The 19,545-nt window shown below is 38.7% G+C and overlaps 1 protein-coding gene across 3 annotated transcripts in view; it reads right to left on the bottom strand.

Annotated features, from left to right (window-relative positions):
- APLF (aprataxin and PNKP like factor) overlaps positions 1-19,545 on the bottom strand; it is a 1,047,939-nt gene that overhangs the window by 134,379 nt on the left and 894,015 nt on the right. The window lies entirely within an intron of this gene.

Raw genomic sequence — 19,545 nt, 5'->3', positions numbered from 1 at the left:
CAGAAGATTCAAACTGAAACCGCTGCCTGAAGAACTTTTCTACCAAAAACTGCTTCAGAAGAAGAAAATACATCAAAATGGTAGAATTTAGTAAAAGTATGCAAAGAGGACCAAGTTGCTGCTTTGCAGATCTGGTCAACCGAAGCTTCATTCCTAAACGCCCAGGAAGTAGATACTGACCTAGTAGAATGAGCTGTAATTCTCTGAGGCGGAATTTTACCCGACTCAACATAGGCAAGATGAATTAAAGATTTCAACCAAGATGCCAAAGAAATGGCAGAAGCTTTCTGGCCTTTCCTAGAACCGGAAAAGATAACAAATAGACTAGAAGTCTTACGGAAAGATTTCGTAGCTTCAACATAATATTTCAAAGCTCTAACAACATCCAAAGAATGCAACGATTTCTCCTTAGAATTCTTAGGATTAGGACATAATGAAGGAACCACAATTTCTCTACTAATGTTGTTGGAATTCACAACTTTAGGTAAAAATTCAAAAGAAGTTCGCAACACCGCCTTATCCTGATGAAAAATCAGAAAAGGAGACTCACAAGAAAGAGCAGATAATTCAGAAACTCTTCTAGCAGAAGAGATGGCCAAAAGGAACAAAACTTTCCAAGAAAGTAATTTAATGTCCAATGAATGCATAGGTTCAAACGGAGGAGCTTGAAGAGCTCCCAGAACCAAATTCAAACTCCAAGGAGGAGAAATTGACTTAATGACAGGTTTTATACGAACCAAAGCTTGTACAAAACAATGAATATCAGGAAGAATAGCAATCTTTCTGTGAAAAAGAACAGAAAGAGCGGAGATTTGTCCTTTCAAAGAACTTGCGGACAAACCCTTATCTAAACCATCCTGAAGAAACTGTAAAATTCTCGGTATTCTAAAAGAATGCCAAGAAAAATGATGAGAAAGACACCAAGAAATATAAGTCTTCCAGACTCTATAATATATCTCTCGAGATACAGATTTACGAGCCTGTAACATAGTATTAATCACGGAGTCAGAGAAACCTCTTTGACCAAGAATCAAGCGTTCAATCTCCATACCTTTAAATTTAAGGATTTCAGATCCGGATGGAAAAAAGGACCTTGTGACAGAAGGTCTGGTCTTAACGGAAGAGTCCATGGTTGGCAAGATGCCATCCGGACAAGATCCGCATACCAAAACCTGTGAGGCCATGCCGGAGCTATTAGCAGAACAAACGAGCATTCCCTCAGAATCTTGGAGATTACTCTTGGAAGAAGAACTAGAGGCGGAAAGATATAGGCAGGATGATACTTCCAAGGAAGTGATAATGCATCCACTGCCTCCGCCTGAGGATCCCGGGATCTGGACAGATACCTGGGAAGTTTCTTGTTTAGATGAGAGGCCATCAGATCTATCTCTGGGAGCCCCCACATTTGAACAATCTGAAGAAATACCTCTGGGTGAAGAGACCATTCGCCCGGATGCAACGTTTGGCGACTGAGATAATCCGCTTCCCAATTGTCTACACCTGGGATATGAACCGCAGAGATTAGACAGGAGCTGGATTCCGCCCAAACCAAAATTCGAGATACTTCTTTCATAGCCAGAGGACTGTGAGTCCCTCCTTGATGATTGATGTATGCCACAGTTGTGACATTGTCTGTCTGAAAACAAATGAACGATTCTCTCTTCAGAAGAGGCCAAAACTGAAGAGCTCTGAAAACTGCACGGAGTTCCAAGATATTGATCGGTAATCTCACCTCCTGAGATTCCCAAACTCCTTGTGCCGTCAGAGATCCCCACACAGCTCCCCAACCTGTGAGACTTGCATCTGTTGAAATTACAGTCCAGGTCGGAAGAACAAAAGAAGCCCCCTGAATTAAACGAAGGTGATCTGTCCACCACGTTAGAGAGTGTCGAACAATCGGTTTTAAAGATATTAATTGATATATCTTCGTGTAATCCCTGCACCATTGGTTCAGCATACAGAGCTGAAGAGGTCGCATGTGAAAACGAGCAAAGGGGATCGCGTCCGATGCAGCAGTCATAAGACCTAGAATTTCCATGCATAAGGCTACCGAAGGGAATGATTGAGACTGAAGGTTTCGACAAGCTGTAATCAATTTTAGACGTCTCTTGTCTGTTAAAGACAGAGTCATGGACACTGAATCTATCTGGAAACCCAGAAAGGTTACCCTTGTTTGAGGAATCAAAGAACTTTTTGGTAAATTGATCCTCCAACCATGATCTTGAAGAAACAACACAAGTCGATTCGTATGAGACTCTGCTAAATGTAAAGACTGAGCAAGTACCAAGATATCGTCCAAATAAGGAAATACCACAATACCCTGTTCTCTGATTACAGACAGAAGGGCACCGAGAATCTTTGTGAAAATTCTTGGAGCTGTAGCAAGGCCAAACGGTAGAGCCACAAATTGGTAATGCTTGTCTAGAAAAGAGAATCTCAGGAACTGATAATGATCTGGATGAATCGGAATATGCAGATATGCATCCTGTAAATCTATTGTGGACATATAATTCCCTTGCTGAACAAAAGGCAATATAGTCCTTACAGTTACCATCTTGAACGTTGGTATCCTTACATAACGATTCAATAATTTTAGATCCAGAACTGGTCTGAAGGAATTCTCCTTCTTTGGTACAATGAAGAGATTTGAATAAAACCCCATCCCCTGTTCCGGAACTGGAACTGGCATAATTACTCCAGCCAACTCTAGATCTGAAACACAATTCAGAAATGCTTGAGCTTTCACTGGATTTACTGGGACATGGGAAAGAAAAAATCTCTTTGCAGGAGGTCTCATCTTGAAACCAATTCTGTACCCTTCTGAAACAATGTTCTGAATCCAAAGATTGTGAACAGAATTGATCCAAATTTCTTTGAAAAAACGTAACCTGCCCCCTACCAGCTGAACTGGAATGAGGGCCGTACCTTCATGTGAACTTAGAAGCAGGCTTTGCCTTTCTAGCAGGCTTGAATTTATTCCAGACTGGAGATGGTTTCCAAACTGAAACTGCTCCTGAGGACGAAGGATCAGGCTTTTGTTCTTTGTTGAAACGAAAGGAACGAAAACGATTGTTAGCCCTGTTTTTACCTTTAGACTTTTTATCCTGTGGTAAAAAAGTTCCTTTCCCACCAGTAACAGTTGAAATAATAGAATCCAACTGAGAACCAAATAATTTGTTTCCCTGGAAAGAAATGGAAAGTAGAGTTGATTTAGAAGCCATATCAGCATTCCAGGTCTTAAGCCATAAAGCTCTTCTGGCTAAGATAGCCAGAGACATAAACCTAACATCAACTCTAATAATATCAAAAATGGCATCACAGATGAAATTATTAGCATGCTGGAGAAGAATAATAATATCATGAGAATCACGATTTGTTACTTGTTGCGCTAGAGTTTCCAACCAAAAAGTTGAAGCTGCAGCAACATCAGCCAATGATATAGCAGGTCTAAGAAGATTACCTGAACATAGATAAGCTTTTCTTAGAAAAGATTCAATTTTTCTATCTAAAGGATCCTTAAACGAGGTACCATCTGACGTAGGAATGGTAGTACGTTTAGCAAGGGTAGAAATAGCCCCATCAACTTTAGGGATTTTGTCCCAAAATTCTAACCTGTCAGGCGGAACAGGATATAATTGCTTAAAACGTTTAGAAGGAGTAAATGAATTACCCAATTTATCCCATTCCTTGGAAATTACTGCAGAAATAGCATTAGGAACAGGAAAGACTTCTGGAATAACCGCAGGAGCTTTAAAAACCTTATCCAAACGTATAGAATTAGTATCAAGAGGACTAGAATCCTCTATTTCTAAAGCAATTAGTACTTCTTTAAGTAAAGAGCGAATAAATTCCATCTTAAATAAATATGAAGATTTATCAGCATCAATCTCTGAGATAGAATCCTCTGAACCAGAAGAGTCCAAAGAATCAGAATGATGGTGTTCATTTAAAAATTCATCTGTAGAGAGAGAAGATTTAAAAGACTTTTTACGTTTACTAGAAGGAGAAATAACAGACAAAGCCTTCTTTATGGATTCAGAAACAAAATCTCTTATGTTATCAGGAACATTCTGCACCTTAGATGTTGAGGGAACTGCAACAGGCAATGGTACATCACTAAAGGAAATATTATCTGCTTTAACAAGTTTGTCATGACAATTATTACAAACAACAGCTGGAGGAATAGCTACCAAAAGTTTACAGCAGATACACTTAGCTTTGGTAGATCCAGCAGGCAGTGGTTTTCCTGTAGTATCTTCTGGCTCAGATGCAACGTGAGACATCTTGCAATATGTAAGAGAAAAAACAACATATAAAGCAAAATAGATCAAATTCCTTATAAGACAGTTTCAGGAATGGGAAAAAATGCCAAACATCAAGCTTCTAGCAACCAGAAGCAAATAAAAAATGAGACTGAAATAATGTGGAGACAAAAGCGACGCCCATATTTTTTAGCGCCAAATAAGACGCCCACATTATTTGGCGCCTAAATGCTTTTGGCGCCAAAAATGACGCCACATCCGGAACGCCGACATTTTTGGCGCAAAATAACGTCAAAAAATGACGCAACTTCCGGCGACACGTATGACGCCGGAAACGGAAAAGAATTTTTGCGCCAAAAAAGTCCGCGCCAAGAATGACGCAATAAAATGAAGCATTTTCAGCCCCCGCGAGCCTAACAGCCCACAGGGAAAAAAGTCAAATTTTTGAGGTAAGAAAAAAATATGATAATTCAATGCATAATCCCAAATATGAAACTGACTGTCTGGAAATAAGGAAAGTTGAACATTCTGAGTCAAGGCAAATAAATGTTTGAATACATATATTTAGAACTTTATAAATAAAGTGCCCAACCATAGCTTAGAGTGTCACAGAAAATAAGACTTACTTACCCCAGGACACTCATCTACATGTTTGTAGAAAGCCAAACCAGTACTGAAACGAGAATCAGTAGAGGAAATGGTAAATATAAGAGTATATCGTCGATCTGAAAAGGGAGGTAAGAGATGAATCTCTACGACCGATAACAGAGAACCTTATGAAATAGACCCCGTAGAAGGAGATCACTGCATTCAATAGGCAATACTCTCTTCACATCCCTCTGACATTCACTGCACGCTGAGAGGAAAACCGGGCTCCAACTTGCTGCGGAGCGCATATCAACGTAGAATCTAGCACAAACTTACTTCACCACCTCCCTTGGAGGCAAAGTTTGTAAAACTGATTTGTGGGTGTGGTGAGGGGTGTATTTATAGGCATTTTAAGGTTTGGGAAACTTTGCCCCTCCTGGTAGGAATGTATATCCCATACGTCACTAGCTCATGGACTCTTGTTAATTACATGAAAGAAACAAGAGTTTAAACCACTACGTTTTGGCTCCACATGCAATGTATCTACATTAGATTTAAATACTTTTGTATACTCTTTTCTCAGGTCCATTTTGTATAGATTATGCTCATTTTCCTTTTTTACAGTTAAAGGGTCTTTATACTGTAAAAAACAAACAAATATACTTTAACTTGTTAAAGTATGTAATTTTCGCACTAGTCAAATTAATTTTGTACAGATTATGCTCATTTTCTTTTTTTCCCAATTAAAGGGACTTTATATTGAAAAATCAAGCAAACATGTTCTAATGTAAGCACTAGCAAAGGGGTCAAACACATAGGTAAAGTAATGCTTGAGACTTGCAGATGGCTGTTGGTCAAGAGCAGAAAAGGCTGATGACCTAATAAGCTTTGGTAGTCACAGTGATAGTCAGCAGTTTCCACTTGGTACCTGTAGTTCTCTGCGGCTACGATGAGGACAGTCTACACTAGAATTTTTATTGTTTAAAAAGCTAGATAATCTCTTTATTCCCATTCTCCAGTTTTGCATAACCAACAAAGTTATATTAATATACCTTTTACCTCTAATTACCTTGTATCTAAGCCTCATCAGACTGCCCCCTTATTTCAGTTCTTTTGACAGACATTGCATTTTAGCCAATCAGTGCTGACTCCTAGGTAACTTCATGGGTGTGAGCACAATGTAATCTATATGGCACACATGAACTAACACCCTCCAGTTGTGAAAAACTGTCAAAATGCATTCAGATAAGAGGCGGCCTTCAAGGGCTTAGAAATTAGCATATGAGCCTACCTAGGTTTAGCTTTGAACTAAGAATATCAAGAGAACAAAGCAAAATTGATGATAAAAGTAAATTGGAAAGTTGTTTAAAATGACATTCCCTATCTGAAAGTTTATTTTTGACTAGACTGTCCCTTTAACTATCGCCTAGAATTGGAGTTTTGTCGGTAAAGACCTGCGGTGCTAACGAGCCTTTATTTTTCCAGCGCACCCTTAAGACAACGCTGGTATTACGAGTTTTCTGAATGGCTGCGTTAGCCTCAGAAAAGTGAGCGTTGAGCCAAATTTAGCTCCACTTCAACCCTCAATACCAGCGTTGCTTACGGTAGCGATAATCTGGCAAAACGTGCTCGTGGCTGAAAAAAACCCTAACACCTGCAAAAAAGCAGCGTTCAGCTCCTAACGCAGCCCCATTGTTTCCTATGGGGAAATAACATGTATGTCTACACCTAACACCCTAACATGTACCCCGAGTCTAAACACCCCTAACCTTACACTTATTAACCCCTAATCTGCCGCCCCCGCTATCGCTGACACCTGCATAATATTATTAACCCCTAATCTGCCGCCCCCGCTATCGCTGACACCTGCATAATATTATTAACCCCTAATCTGCCGCTCCGGACAACGCCGCAACCTACATTATAGCTATGAACCCCTAATCTGCTGCCCCTAACATCGCCGACACCTACATTATATTTATTAACCCCTAATCTGTCCCCCCCAATTTCGCCGCCACCTACCTACACTTATTAACCCCTAATCTGACAATCGAACTTCGCCGCCACTATAATAAATGTATTAACCCCTAAACCGCCGCACTCCTGCCTCGCAAACAATATAATAATTTTTTTTAACCCCTAATCTGCCGCCCCCAACGTCACCGGCTACTATAATAAAGTTATTAAGCCCTAAACCTAAGTCTAACCCTAACCCTAACACCCCCCTAAATTAAATATAATTGAAATAAAACTAACTAAAATTACTATAATTAAATAAAGTAATCCTATTTAAAACTAAATACTTACCTATAAAATAAGCCCTAATATAGCTACAATATAACTAATAGTTACATTGTAGCTATTTTAGGATTTATATTTATTTTACAGCCAACTTTGTATTTATTTTAACTAGGTACAATAGCTATTAAATAGTTATTAACTATTTAATAGCTACCTAGTTAAAATAATTACAAAATTACCTGTAAAATAAATCCTAACCTAAGTTACAAATACACCTAACACAACACTATCAATAAATTAATTAAATAAATTACCTACAATTATCTAAAATAAAATACAATTAAATAAATTAAACTATAATACAAAAAACAAACAAACACTAAATTACAAAAAATAAAAAGAAAATTACAAGAATTTTAATCCAATTACAGCTAATCTAAGACCCCTAATAAAATAAAAAAGTCCCCCAAAATAATAAAATGCCCTACCCTAAACTAAATTACAAAGTAATCAGCTCTTTTACCAGCCCTTAAAAGGGCTTTGTGCGGGGCATTGCCCCAAAGTAATCAGCTCTTTTACCTGTAAAAAAAAAAATACAATCCCCCCCCAACATTACAACCCACCACCCACACACCCCTACTCTAAAACCCACCTTTCCCCCCTTAAAAAAACCTAACACTACCCCCCTGAAGATCACTCTACCTTGAGCCGTCTTCAGCCGGCCACCGATGGGACAAAAGAGGACATCCGGACCGGCAGAAGTCTTCATCCAGGCGGCATCTTCTATCTTCATCCTTCCGGAGCGGAGCCATCTTCTATCCAGCCGTCGCGGAGCCATCCTCTTCTTCCAATGTCCTAAGGCCGAATGAAGATTCCTTTAAATTACGTCATCCAAGATGGCGTCCCTCGAATTCAGATTGGCTGATAGGATTCTATCAGCCAATCGTAATTAAGGTAGGAAAAATCCGATTGGTTGATTTAATCAGCCAATCGGATTGAAGTTCAATCCGATTGGCTGATTGGATGAGCCAATAGAATTGAGCCAATAGAATTGACCTACCTTAATTCCGATTGGCTGATAGAATCCTATCAGCCAATCGGAATTCGAGGGATGCCATCTTGGATGACGTCATTTAAAGGAACCTTCATTCGGCCTTAGGACATCGGAAGAAGAGGATGGCTCCGCGTCGGCTGGATAGAAGATGGCTCCGCTCCAGAAGGATGAAGATAGAAGATGCCGCCTGGATGAAGATGTCTGCCAGTCCGGATGTCCTCTTCTGCCCGGATAGGATGAAGACTTCTGCCGGTCTGGATGTCCTCTTTTGTCCCATCGGTGGCCGGCTGGCTGAAGACAGCTCAAGGTAGGGTGATTTTCAGGGGGGTAGTGTTAGGTTTTTTAAGGGTGGATCGGGTGGGTTTTAGAGTAGGGATGTGTGGGTGGTGGGTTGTATTTTTTTAAAGGTAAAAGAGCAGATTACTTTGGGGCAATGCCCCGCAAAAAGCCCTTTTAAGGGCTGGTAAAAGAGCTGATTACTTTGTAATTTAGTTTAGGGTATGGCATTTTATTATTTTGGGTGGCTTTTTTATTTTATTAGGGGGCTTAGATAAGGTGTAATTAGATTAAAATTCTTGTAATTTTTTGTAATTTAGTGTTTGTTTTTTGTATTATAGTTTAGTTTATTTAATTGTATTTTATTTTAGATAATTGTAGGTAATTTATTTAATTAATTTATTGATAGTGTAGTGTTAGGTGTATTTGTAACTTAGATTTATTTTACAGGTAATTTTTAAATTATTTTAACTAGGTAGCTATTAAATAGTTAATAACTATTTAATAGCTATTGTACCTAGTTAAAATAAATACAAAGTTGCCTGTAAAATAAATATAAATCCTAAAATAGCTACAATGTAATTATTAGTTATATTGTAGCTATCTTATGGTTTATTTTATAGGTAAGTATTTATTTTTAAATAGGATTAATTTATTTAATTATAGTAATTTTAGTTCGTTTTATTTAAATTATATTTAACTTGGGGGGTGTTAGGGTTAGACTTAGGTTTAGGGGTTAATAACTTTATTATAGTATCAACGACGTTGGAAGCAGCAGATTAGGGGTTAAAGTGATGGTAAAGTCATCTGTTGTGCAATACATAATCCTTTTTCTTTTACCATAACTAGCACATCGATGTGCTTATATAAATAAAAAAACCATTTATTCACTCTGTAATGCCGATTTTATTTTCCTCTCCGTACAGTGTTTCAAACAGCCTCTCTATATTTTTTCACCGGTGCAGCTTTGATTGACAACGCTTTTAGCCAATCATCAGCTCACCATGCGCCCTATGTGAAATATGTGCCGCACGCTCCCGACATCTACACTAAGTCTTTGCTACTTACTGCGCATGCGTAGTTCTTACGCTAACTGCTCATTGCTATATGACACTACGCACCGATCGGCAAAAAACAGGAGCTGAGTATTCTCATATAGCAATGCTCAGTTAGCGTAAGTGGTGCACATGCGCAGTAAGTAGCAAAGACTTAGTGTAGATGTCGGGAGCGTGCGGTACATATTTCACATAGGGCGCATGGTGAGCTGATGATTGGCTAAAAGCGTTGTCAATCAAAGCTGCACCGGTGAAAAAATATAGAGAGGCTGTTTGAAACACTGTAAGGAGAGGGAAATAAAATCGGCATTACAGAGTGAATAAATGTTTTTTTATTTATATAAGCACATCGATGTGCTAGTTATGGTAAAAGAAAAAGGATTATGTATTGCACAACAGATGACTTTACCATCACTTTAATAATTGTAGGCAGGTGGCGGCGATGTTAGGGAGGGCAGATTAGGGGTTAATAATTGTAGGTAGGTGGTGGCGGCGACGTGGGGGGGGGCAGATTAGGGGTTAATAAATATAATATAGGTGTTGGCGATGTTAGGGGCAGCAGATTAGGGGTTCATAGGTATAATGTAGGTGGCGGCGATGTCCGGTCGGCAGATTAGGAGTTAAATAATTTTATTATAGGTTTTGCGATGTGGGGGGCCTCGGTTTAGGGGTTAATAGGTAGTTTATAGGTGTTAGTGTACTTTGTAGCACTGAAGTTAAGAGCTTTATGTTCCGGCGTTAGCCCATAAAACTCTTAACTACTGACTTTTTTAGGCGGTAGGAGTCTTGGCGGCGGTAGAGGCTGTACCGCTCACTTCTTCCAAGACTCGTAATACCGGCGTTATGCAAATCCCATTAAAAATATAGGATACGCAATTGACGTAAGGGGATTTGCGGTAGCCAAAAGTCGCGGAAGAAAAGTGAGCGGTAGACCCTTTCCTGCCAAACTCTAAATACCAGCAGGCGTTAAAAAGCAGCGTTAGGACCCCTTAACGCTGCTTTTTAAGGCTAACACAGAACGCTAAATCTAGGTGTATGTTTTTAATCCATTTGCAGGGGTTAGATAATTACACACCAATGAATGCTATAATGGCCCTTTAAGATCTATACAAATTTACTAACTGCTGATTTTAGATTTCTGTTATATTGTTTTACTACAATAAACAATCTGTTGAAGGTGTAAATATTAGTCTTTATATTTTTGTTAGCCAAATGTTTTGTTGTTTTTTTAAGTTAATATATTCCCCCCCCCCCCCAATTTATCAAGCAGGTCACATGATCATTTTAGTAATGAAATAAACTTGTATAATAAAAACTAATTTATTCTTTACTCCATTTCACTCTCTGGATCATATGAAATCAATATTGTTGTCAGGGTTTTATGAAACAAAATAAAGGTTGTGAAGAGGAACACACCTATGAAAGAAAAGCTATTAAAAGTGATTTGCAATGTTTCCTGAACTGTTTTCAATTTATTATAGTGTTTGTAATAGTGAAATAGCATCTGTTGTGCTCCTAATTGCATTTTTATTCGTCTCTATGGAGTCTCTGAAGCCTTCTATAGACCTTGACTCATTCCTTGACCTACAAGTTTACCCCAGCCTTGCTAGTCTGTTGTTTGTATGTCCCTCAGTAAAGATTTCTGGCTTTGCTTCCACAATCACTTGATTAAACTGAAATGAGATTTCTGTAATTTTAAACTATGTTGGATTTCCCAATAACAAAATATATGTACTAGATGCACTTGGAAATATGTCAATTTCTAACCAATCCTAAACCCAGCAGCCCAAATCTGATGGAAGAGAAGGCACCTGAGGCCATTGGTACATTTAAACTGCAAGACATGACTTACATTCCAAAATGAGTGCTATTTACAAGTCTAATCAATTAAGAGAATGATTTGTATTCGATTTTAAGGGACACTTAAGTCTATGGTTTTCTTTCATGATTCAAATAGAGCATACCATTTTAAACAACTATCCAAGGCATAGCGGTGTACTACTGGGAGCTAGCTAAGCACACTGGGTGATTTTATATATATATTCATACACACACATATATTTTTTTTAAAAAACTAACAGCCTGCACAAAGTATTAAGAAAAAAAAACTAACTCTTAAACCGCCAAACCCACACAACAGAAACTAAGTAAATTAAACCGCCAAGCCCTTAAACACCAAATACCTAATTATACTATTAACCCCTAAACCGCCAACCCCATCGCAATAAACCCATTAACCCCTATACCGCCAACCCCCCACATCGCAATAAATCTAATTAACCTATTTCCCCTAAACCGCCAAACCCCTACATCGCAATAAACCTAATTAACCTATTATCGCCTAAATCGCCAACCCCCCACAATGCAAATAACTAATTACTAAGCCCCCTAACCTAATACCCACTAAATTAACCCCAATTACATAAACTAAGTTACAATTCAAAAAAAAAATCCGGACATTAATTTAAAAATAAAACCTAACATTAAATTACAAAAAAATTATCTAAAATACAAAAAAATTAAAAGTCTAAAATTACAGAATAAATAAAGAAAATTATCAAAAATAAACAAAATTAAACCTCATCCCTATGAAAATAAAAAAGCCCCCAAAAAATAAAAATACCCCCTAATCTAAACTAAACTACCAATAGCCTTGAAAAGGGCCTTTTGTTGGGCATTGCCCTAAGTTAAACAGCTCTTTTACATTTAAAAAATACTAAGTCCCCCCTAACAGTAAAACCCGACCCACCAAACCGCACAAAATAAAAAATAAATAAAAAAACTAACACTAAAAAAACCTAAACTACCCATTCCCCCTAAAGGGGCATTTGTATGGGCATTGCCCTTAAAAGGGCATTCAGCTCTTTTACAAGCCCATTAAATCCCTAATCTTAAAAATAAAAAACCCTCAAAAAATAAAAAAAGCTTAAGTCTAACCCCCAAATAGGTATTCACCGTTCCTGAAGTCCGGCGGAAAAAGGTCTTCTTCCAGGCGGCTCCATTATCTTCTATCTTCATCCGGAGCGAAGTCGGTGCGGAGCTGGCTTCCCCAATGCACAGATCTTCAGCAGCGGTCCTCAGAGGCGGCGATCCAAAGTGTCATGTAGGCTCCTCTTCATGCGATCGTCCATCGCACACTGAAGATTAAATGCAAGGTACCCCATATTTATTGATTTGAACAGTCAATAGGATCTCAGTAGCTCTAATCCTATTGGCTGATTTAAAAATTTTAGCCCATAGGAATGCATGGTACCCCAAATTGAATGAGGTACCTTGCATTAAATTTTCAGTGTACGACGGAGATCGGATGAAGAGGAGCCTCCATGCCGCTGAGGACAGCCGCCGCTGTAGACCGCCGCTCCGGATCCGTGCATCGGGGAAGACCGCTGCACCCCACTGCTCTGTGCTGCCTTCGCTCCGGATAAAGATAGAAGATGATGGAGCCACCTGAAAGAAGACCTTCACCACCGGACTTCAGGAACACAAAGTACCTATTTGGAGCTTAGTCTTAGGCTTTTTTTTTTTTTTAGATAAGGGTTTTTTTGGGCTGTAAAAGAGCTGATTGCCCTTTTACAAATGCCCCTTTAGGGGCAATGGGTAACTTAGTTTTTTTTAGACTTAGTTTTATTTATTTTGGGGGGTTGGTTGGGTGGGGGGCTTTACTGTTAAGGGGTACTTTGTAATTTTTACATGTAAAAGCGCTGATTTCTTTAGGGCAATGCCCTACAAAAGGCCCTTTTAAGGGCTATTGGTAGTTTATTGATAGATTAGGGGGTGTTTTTATTTTGGGGGGGATTTTAGTATTAATTTTTTTTATTTTGGATAGCTTTGTTTATTTTTTTCTGTAATGTTACATTTTTTATTTTTTGTAAAATTAGCTTTGGGGTTTGTAGTTTTTTTTTTAAAAAAGACTGCCCTCTGGGCAGACTTATCACCTTGTCATAACTAAAAGAATTGGCATTTTTAAGTAAAGCCAAAAGATTTTCACTGACAGGGTAACCAGAACACTGTCCTGAAAGACTGTATAACCAGAAAGTTGAAGCAGCAGCCACACCAGCTAAAGAAATGTCTGGCCTAAGTAAATAGACTGCTTGTAAAAAGGACCTTCTATGAAAGGACTCAAATTTCCAATTCAATAGGTCCTTAAAAGAAGTACTTCCTAAGGAATCATAGTAAGCCTAGCCAAAGTGGAAATGGCCCTATCAACCTTAGGAACAATTTCCCACAAGTAAATTATATAATTTTTAAAAATTTGCAGAAGGATTAAATGAATTTGATGTCTTAGACCATTCCCTAGAAATAACGTCAGAGACAGCATCAGGAATATGGAAAACCTCAGGGAGTTTAACAACAGTTTTAAAAACTGAATTTAAAAGATTACAAGACTTTACAGAAACTTTAGGATCTTTAACTCCTAAAGTAATTAAGACCTCTTTCAAAAGAGAACAAATAAGTTAAATTTTAAATAAAAAAGAAGAAATATTAAGTTAAACATCAGATGAAGACTCCTCATCACCAGAGGAAACTTCACCATCGAAAGACATAACAGTATCCCTGGCTTCAGACACATAGCATTAGTAGAAGGTAAATTCTGAACTGACCTTTTACACTTGTATGAAAGCAGGAGAGCAGTCAGTGCCTCAGAAACTGTAGCCTCAATAAGGTTTTTAACTATAAGTGAAACAATAATAACACTCTCCTGTAATGAACTAACAGAAGGAGCATTAATACTCAAAGAAACAGCATTAGGTTGGTCAGATTGCATTAACAAATCTACACGAGTCACATAAATGAGCTGGAGAAGACACCTCAACTTTTGTACAATAAGTTCACCTAATGGTAGAAAGGTGTTCAGAGGACTCTAGGGTAGATTTAGAGACAGAATCATATAGCTCAATTATAGCATTTAATAAACACTATAACCCCTTACAAAGCTCTTGATGAATAACTTATACCCCTAATAAGTAGCTTTTAAATATAACTCACAGGTACAATGCGCACTAAGCCGAACTGTAAAATAAAGCAGGAGAAATAAACATCATATCCGACATAGAGATAACGTTCATCGGAATGAAGAAACTTGCGCAACCCCCACCCCCACATAAATAAGCTGAGGAAGGTACTTCATCTTTTTACAATAAGCACACCTAATGGTAGAAAGGTGATTAGAGGACTCCGTTTCTGTGATAGGAACAGAATCAGAAAGCTCCATAATAGCATTAAATAATGCATGAAAGAGTTTTACCCCCTAAATAAGCTCTTGAGGAATAGAAAAAAAAACGTACCCCCTCCAAAGTAAGTTAAGTAAAATTAACTCACAGTAATATTGCCCATAAATCCAAATTGTAAAAAAAAAAAGAAGAAGACTGAAGGTCTGAGGAACGCAGTAAAATCAATTACCCGCTAAAAGTGAAACCATGCACCAAAAACCCAATGAGCGCATAACCGACTGACATGCACTTACCTGACGTATGACATCAAAAATTACCCAAGACAATAAACTATGGAGTGTGCGCTAACCCGACGTGCGTAAACGCGAAGGTGACACAGAAAAACTAGATGCCCAAAATAACCGACACTCACAAACTGTAAGGGGAAAAAATGATTGATTCTATTCCAGGGCCATATATAAAGTAAATATATATAAAACTATAACACATAGTGCCCATCACATAGCCATAGAGTGTCTTAAGGATAATAAAAATGTATACTTACCAACAGACACTCGTCCACCATCCAAGTAGCAGACAGCCAAACTGGTACTGAAACATATTAGCAGATATTATGGAATTGGAATATATTGTGGATCCATAAAGGGAGGCAACAGACACATCCTGCGACCGATTATGGAAAGTTTATGAAGACATTCCCATAAGGTAAATAAAGAAATCATAAACAGTACCGCAAAATACATCCCTCTGGCAAAAACTGTACTCTGAGGGGAAACTGGGCCTCAAAATACACTGAAAATCGCTGTCTCTAAAGAAAACTCATGCACATCTTCATTCTTCAGCCACCTCTAGCATTGGCAAAGAAAAGACTAATGTTTAGTGAGGTGAGAGGGGTTATATAGAGCTCTTGGGGTTTGGGAATCTTTGCCTCCTCCTAGTGGTAGGGAAGGTAATTCCCAGGAGTAATGGACTTTCACCACCTATATGAAAGAAATGTATTTTTGCGACAGGTCAAGTGTCTACACAATAAAGCTTGAATTAAAGTTTAGTTATCAGATGTCATAAGATCTAGATTTTTCTTTTTGTATTTTAAGCATGAAGAGAAACAAAGCAACAGATAATAATACAGCTGATCATTTAAGCATTTCAAAGTTTGCCTAAATGCATGGTGTACGTTTTTAAAGGGACATTAAACAGTTTGAGATTGTAATATAAAATGCTTAGTTATGGGTAGTATTTTTTTTTATAAATCAATGCATGCTGCCCTGTTGAAAACTAGGTTTCCTTTTACATAATCCCTTTTGGTGAGGACAACTGAACTGAGCAAACAATGGCTGAACGGAAACCCTGTCATTAGTTACTTTATTATTGTCATTATCCACACAATCATTGTTTGCACAGCTTAATGTTTGGACACTTGATCGCCTGTTTTATAGGGTCCCTTATTGCCCTTAAAAAAAGAGATTAGATAAGGGGAAATCCATGTGGCAAAATACCCCAAATTTTATGTCTCTGCACCCTTAGCCTGTAAGCTCTTCGGAGCATTACCCTCCTTGTGTACTGGTTTTGTTTAGTGTGTTATGTTTTTGTATCTTACCATAAAGCTTTGCCATTGTATACACCTACCTTTGTACCCAGTGGTAAACAAATACATAAATATTATTTATTTATTATTATTATTATTAATAATAATATTAATAATAATATGGTGGAACCTATTACTTTATAGAATACAAAGTACTTTAAAGTAACTAAAATGTTACACTTATTTCTTTATTTTTTAACAACTGATTAACAAATACATCTGCATTCTTGGGTTAATCTCTGCTTCAAATACATTGGTCTCACATGTATGTACTGTTTAATATCCCTTTAAATTACTTTGTATAAAGTTTGAACATGAAGAGTACTGTAGCACACGGTTTTATTTTTATTTTTTCTGTATTGCACCTTTACTAATTCATAAGATTCTGGATCTAAAGCAGTGTGCGTTAAGTCAACCTGACATTTTGTATTATTTCTAACAATCAATACTGCCTATTAGATGATTACATGTACCATTATCCAATTCAGGCCTCAGAAAGCAATGAATTTCTTTGAAGAGTCCTAAAAAGTGTTCGCTATGCTAATGGTCAGCAGTTATATATTCTGAATGTAGACCTGGCTAAGAACTGACATTCTGCTGAAAGATAATCAGCTAGGCTCCATTCTCTAAAGATTTATCAAACATTGCCATTAAAGAAAATGTTGTTTTTTTTTTGTTTGTTTTTTTACAATTAAAGCAGAAATTTACAATAAGTATGCTGTATACATAGAGCTTTTCCTAGGGGAACTAAAAAAGGTTCATTTAAACAGCTAATACATCCGACTGAAAATTAGTCATTGGTGTTATTGAAATAAAATAACTTTTCTAATAACTCTGTAAGTGCTCTACCTGCCTACTGAACGCTGAAGGTTTTTTCCCCTTTTTACTCCTGTGGACAGTTCAGAAAACTGGATGGCAACTGTCCGTACCTACTGATTTGCTTAGGGCACACTTACTGTTTCTCCTGTGCATGCACTGTAGTTCCGCAGTATACACAGGGCATCTTAATGCTTATTGGAGGAAACATGCTTAAAAAATAAATACAAAGTAAACAAAAACTCAACTGGAGAGGACAGTTTTTTTTTTTTTTTTTTTTTAAAATAGTAATTTTTATTGAGGTAATCAAAGTCACAAACAACTTATGCATTACATTTGAAAACATAACCTTACAACAACATCACATGAATACATAGTCTATGGATCCGGAGGTGCTTTATCTTCACCTCCAACGTCTGCGGCACCTCGTTTTTACAGAGGCCGTTATTCAAATGTTTTTTAACCGTACCAAAACTTTAGACTTAATCATAGTGGCAGTATGATTGAGGCGGCCTTTAGTTCAGCGAGTCAGCCCGCTAGGGTGTCTCAATACTCAAGCACCATAGACTTCAGAAGGTCACAGGAAACATGGGTTCCCGTGGCTCGATAGGAGATACGTGGGATGTGAGAGAGCCCGTGTGTTTTTTGTTTTTCCATCTGAGGGCTCTCCCCTGTCCCACGCCCAGTTTCCCTCTGAGGGGACGTTAGGGTTTTTTTCTGGAAATTCATTGGGATTCTGTACACATCTAGGGAGGGTGGGGGAGAGGAACAATCGGTTAAATTGACTCTATTTGGTCAGGGGTCAGTTAATTTATTTGGATTTACAAGTCCAGTAAGAGTCCCATGGTTCCCATATTAAGCAGAAGTCTGTCAGTTGTCTGCGTTCCCTGTATACATAATTCTCCATGTTTTGAATGTGGTTAATACAGTCGATTACTCCCTGCCATCTAGGGGGTTGTTGTTTCTTCCAATTCCTGGCTATTTGTAGTTTGGTGGAGATGAGGATATTTATGAGTAGGTTTCGTTTGTATCTGGGGACCGAGTCGACTCCTAAGTGAAGTATTGTGAGTGCAGGGGGAAGTGCGTCTACCAGGCCCAGATCCCTGCACAGTGTCACCGCTCTATCCCACAAGCCCACAAGCTTCGGGCAAGCCCACCAAATGTGGAGTGGGGTGCCTTTTTCTCCGCACTCCCTTCAACACATAGGGGAATGATCAGGGAACAGTTTTTGGAGCTTGGTGGGGACCAGATGCCATCTTGTTATAATTTTGAAGTGTAACTCATATAGAGTAACACAGTGAGTAGCCTTCTTAGTATGGCTAATTGCTATGTCCCATTTTTCTAGAGGGTGTACTTGTCGTAGTTCACTTTCCCAGGTTTCCATATGTATTGATTTAGATGGGATATCATCTTCAATCAGACATTTGTAGTGTGCGGAAAGAGGTTTATAAAGTTGGAGGCTTGCCTTCCAACGTGATTCTCATGGGGAAAGATCGCGGAGATGATCCTCCAGAAAGCCCCAGGATTTCATTAGAGATCGGAGTCGTGTTAGGTCAAAATGGAACCTTGGGGACAGTGAAGGCAAAGTTAGCATGGCGGAGTGAGATTTTAGATGTTTATTTTCGTAAAAATCTTGTAGGGTATCGATGCCCGTGGTGGGCCACGAAATAGTGTGTGCCTCAGGTAGTCCATAGAGAAGCCCTCTTATGGAGTGTACCGGCGAGGGGTGAGGGGCAATAAGTCTGCTATGCCTGAGTTTCAGCCATCTATCTTGGCACCCTTTTACAATGCCATTGGAGATGGTGATTTTAGACTGCCAGTGTGGAGGTAGCCAGAGGAGGTCTTCTAGGTCCACATAAGCCGGTAGCGAAGCTTGTTCCAGCTCTTTCCATCTGGGTACAGGAGGACCACCTCCCCATGCGGAAGCATGGGTGATCATTGCGGCTTCGTGGTATTTCCTTACATTTGGTAGGCCCACCCCCCCCCTTTCAATGGGAACCTGGAGAATGTGGGCCGCCACCCGGGGTCTCTTATAGTGCCAGGTGTAGTTGTTAAAGAGGGTCTGCAGCTTCCGTAGTAGAGGCGTGGGGACAGGGATCGGAATACAACGGAAAAGGTAAGTGAGCTTGGGTAACACCATCATTTTGACGGCTGCCACCCTGCCTAGCCAAGAAATCTCGTCGAATCTCTTGGAGTTAAGATCTAAGGCAATCTCTTTTACAAGATGCTCATAGTTTTCTCTAATGGTTATGGTCCTGGAGTGGGAGAGGAACACTCCCAGATGCCTCACGCCTCTAGAGGACCATTTGAAAGAGTATAGAAGTTGGATTTTAATTTTGTCATCCGTAGGGATGTTTATAGAATAGACTTCCGTTTTACCGACGTTAATTTTATAGTATGAGAGTTCACCAAATCGCCGTAGTAGTTTGAACAATGAGGGAAGGGAGTCTAGGGGGTCTGTGAGGAAGACTGTGAGGTCATCCGCAAACAGGGCTAG

This window comes from Bombina bombina, chromosome 4, assembly GCF_027579735.1.
Source record: "Bombina bombina isolate aBomBom1 chromosome 4, aBomBom1.pri, whole genome shotgun sequence".
Classification (NCBI taxonomy): Eukaryota; Metazoa; Chordata; class Amphibia; order Anura; family Bombinatoridae; genus Bombina; species Bombina bombina.
Note: the sequence above shows the minus strand (reverse complement) of the source record. Positions and strands in the feature narration are given on the sequence as shown.